Source organism: Piliocolobus tephrosceles, chromosome 12 (genome assembly GCF_002776525.5).
Source record: "Piliocolobus tephrosceles isolate RC106 chromosome 12, ASM277652v3, whole genome shotgun sequence".
In the NCBI taxonomy this organism is placed as follows: Eukaryota; Metazoa; Chordata; class Mammalia; order Primates; family Cercopithecidae; genus Piliocolobus; species Piliocolobus tephrosceles.
Genome location: NC_045445.1, coordinates 83785690 through 83789798, shown reverse-complemented (window position 1 = coordinate 83789798; position 4109 = coordinate 83785690).

Genomic DNA, 4109 nt, shown 5'->3' with positions numbered 1-4109 from the left:
ACGGAGTCTTACTCTGTAGCCTTGGCTGGAGTTCAGGGTCGCAATCTCGGCTCACCACAACCTCCGCCTCCTGGGTTCAAGCGATTCTCCTGCCTCAGCCTCGTGAGTATCTGGGACTACAGGCGCGCCATGCCTGGCTAATTTTTTGTATTTTTAGTAGAGACGGGGTTTCACTATGTTGGCCAGGCTGGTCTCGAACTCCTGACGTCGTGATCTGCCTGCCTCGGCCTTCCAAAGTGCTAGGATTACAGGCGTGAGCTAACTCTTACTTTGTTTTCTGCTTAAAACTCACATGATCTAATTGGCATGTCTCCAAGCAAACACGCTCTAGCCCTTAAGAAATGTGCTCTCTGTGCTAAAATCTTGTTACAATGTCTTAAGTCACGGTCCAAAAGGCCAGATTGTTTTCTCAGACACTGTCAAATAGCTCTGCATTCACCGCTGCTGTATCTTTCCTACTCTTTCCGAATCTCTGCTTTCAGTTGGAAGAATTGGAAATGCCCCCTTATGTTCGCAAGGTTTTCAGCTTTTGCCCAGGCATTGTTCTGTAGAAGCGCTTTGTGGGTTACTTGTGGAAGTGCTCTTCAACCCTGTGTAAGGCACTAGGAGCAGATAGAGGTCAGAAAGTTTGGTAAATTCTGTGACATACTCCAGATTCATAGTTTAGAAAAACAGCACCTCCACCGGGTGCAGTGGCTCATGCCTGTAATCCCAACACTTTAGGAGGCAGAGGTGGGAGGATGTCTGGAAACAAGGAGCTGCAGACCAGCCTGGGCAACACAGGGAGACCCCCACCTCCACCCCCATATCTACAAAAAATTTTAAGTATTAGTTAGGCTTGGTGGTTCTCCCCTGTAGTCCCAGCTATTTGAGAGCCCAGGAATTTGAGGCCTCAGTGAGCTACAATTGTGCCACTGCACTCCAGCCTGGATGACAAAGCAAGACCCTGTCTCAAAACAAACAAATTTTAGCATTATATGCCCACCGTTTTGCACCTTGCTTCTTCCACTTGAGGCAAGCTTGTGCAATCCGCAGACCGTGCGCCTCGGGTGGTGCAGGACTGCTTTGAATGCATCTCAACAAAAATTTGTAAACTTTCTTAAAATATTATGAGATTTTTGGGCTGTGTGCAGTGGCTCATGCCTGTAATCCCAGCACTTTGGGAAGCCGAGGCAGGCAGATCACCTGAGATCAGGAGATCGAGATCAGCCTGGCAAATATGGAGAAACCCTATCTCTACTAAAATACAGAATATTAGCTGGGCGTGGTGGCACGCACCTGTAGTCCTAGCTACTAGGGAGGCTGAGGCAGAAGAATCGCTTGAACCTGGGAGGCAGAGGTTGCAGTGAACCCAAATTGTGCCACTGCACTCCAGCCTGGGCAACAGAATGAGACTCCATCTCTAAATAAATAAATAGATTTTTCTGGCAATTTTAAAAAATATAGTTAGCTTATCAGTTACTGTTAGTGTTAGTGTATTTTATGTGTGGCCCAAGACAATTCTTCTTCCAATGTGGCCCAGGGAAGCCAAAAGATTGGACACCCCTGAAAGGGTATATGGAAGTATATCTTTCCGAGTGAGTCTATATAGAGCTGCCCATGGTTTTTGTGACTGCATAGTATTGTGTCCAGAGTTGGTTCCTTCCGGTGGGTTCTTGGTCTCACTGACTTCAAGAATGAAGCTGTGGACCTTCATAGTGAGTGTTACAGCTCTTAAAGGTGGCACGGACCCAAACAGTGAGCAGTAGCAAGATTTATTGGGAAGAGTGAAAAAACAAAGCTCCCACTGCATGGAAGGGGACCCAAGTGGGTTACTGCTGCTGGTTGGGGTGGCCAGCTTTTATTCCCCTATTTGTCCCTGCCCACATCCTGCTGATTGGTCCATTTTACAGAGCGCTGATTGGCCCATTTTACTGAGTGCTGATTGGTCCATTTTACAGAGTGCTGATTGGTGTATTTACAATCCTTTAGCTAGACATGGTGCACTGATTGGTGCGTTTATAGTCCTCTAGCTAGACAGAAAAGTTCTCCAAGTCCCCACCCGACCCAGGAAGTCCGGCTGGCTTCACCTCTCAATCCCCACTCCAAACAGGACACCCCAACTGCTATTAGGAATTGGGCAATGACCACTCTAGCTACTTCCTGCTGGGTAGGGGTGAAGAAGCAGCCCTGCAGTTGTAGTATCCTCCAAAGGGGAACTCTTTAGGCCAGTCAAAGGGCCAGTAGGTTGGTCCAGGGGTCCTCAGTAGAAATTGTTAGTTGAGCTCATTTGGAATTCCATTTGTAAGACCATCTGTAGCTTGATGGCCTCAATCCTAGAGGAAACAAATTTGACAAGGAGGTTAAAAATACAGGACCCGAAGGAGAGTAATAGCAAGATGGTTGTCACGGGACCTAGAAAGGGGAGAAGCCATCTTGCCCAACTCCAGAGGTTGGTATAAGAGTTTGAGAGGTGTTGTCTGATTTCAGAAGCCTTTTCCTGTAAACACCAGGTGGCATCTCATACTATCCCTGACTGGTTGGTGTAAAAACAATACTCTTCCACTAAGAAGGTGCAGAGTCCTCCTTTCTCAGCAGTGAGGAGGTTTAGGCCTCGGTGGTTTTGGAGAGTCGCTGCTGCCGAAGAGTCTGTTTGGGCTTGTAGAGTAAGGATAGATTCTGTTATTTCTTGTAAACAGTCTGAGAAATCCTTTGAGAGTGTGTGGTAGTAGGATAACGAAATAGATAAACCTGCTATTCCGGTTCCTGTAGCAGTGGCCATTTCTAACCCTATAAGTAGGGGTATTAGTTGTATGGCCCAGTGCTGACGGACTTGAGCTTTGAGGGGCACTGATAGGGTCTGATTTCCATAAGATTAGAAGTTAGGATAATACATGTTACACTGTTAACTTTTAGCAAACTTCACTTTTGTTGGAAACCTTGTAAGTTTGGGATTTTAATTTTTCTTTGCTGTTAATAAAATCTCATTCAGTTCATATTAACTTAGAACTGGTATAGATGGCTCCTTCCTGATTCTGTAAGTACTTTAAGGTTTGGCTGAGTGCAAACAGCTCACATGTTTGAGCAGACCAATTATTGAGTAATTTTCCTAATTCTGCTTCTACAAGAGTTTCCTTATCACTTACTGAATAGCCATTGTGTCTTTTTCCCTTAATCCCCCAGGAGGAACCATCTATTGTCCTGTCCTGAAGGGAATTCCTCCTAGATCTGGTTGGATCTTTGTGTGGTAATTAATTAAGATTCCCTGTTAGGAAACCTGCTGGGTTAAGGATTTTTGACAGGAAGGCTACGGGTTGTCAGTGGCCTCAGTGCTTTCGGGCTACACTCTTGTTTACACTGACCACTGACAACAAGGTGGTGCTGGAGTGTTATCGGGTCATGGAGAAGACCTTCAATTATCATTTATAGGTTTTAAATTTACACTGGCTTTTAAAGGAATAGGGCACACTTTTTTCTTTACTACTTCTCTCTCTTTCTCTTTGACTTTCTGTTTCTCTCTTTGACTCCTTCTTTGTCTCTGTCTCTTCCCCTCTTGCTCTTTGACTGCCTCTTTGTCTGTCTCTTCCTCTGCCTGTCTCTCTCTTTGACTCCTCCTTTGTCTGTCTCTTCCTCGCTCTCTTTCCTTCTCCCTTTGACTTTCTGCCTCTCTCTCTTCCTCTTTCTCTCTGACTTGCTGTTTGTCTCTCTGTCTCTTCCTCTCTGTCTTTCTTTCTCGTTCTCTTTCTCTCTGACTTTCTGTCTCTTTCTTTCTCTCTTTCTCTTTGACTTTCTGTCTCTCTTTCTTTCTCTGTCTCTCTCTTTCTGTCTCTCCCTTCTGCTCCCTTTGACTTTCGCTTCGGCAGTGTAAGACTGACACCTCCTTGGGTTTTTGCACTGCGTGCAATAACTCCATGATTTCATTGTGGTATTTAATGGGGGTTCCCCCACAGGTTAGGAACTCCCTTTCTTTCCATATTGCAGCATGGGCATGTAGGATTAGATAAGCATACTTGCTATCAGTATACAAATTTATTCTTTTTCCCTTTCCCAGTTCTGAGTCTTGGGTAAGTGCCACTAGTTCTGCTAACTGGGTGCTGGTCCCTGGGGGAAGAGGCTTACTTTCAAGTACT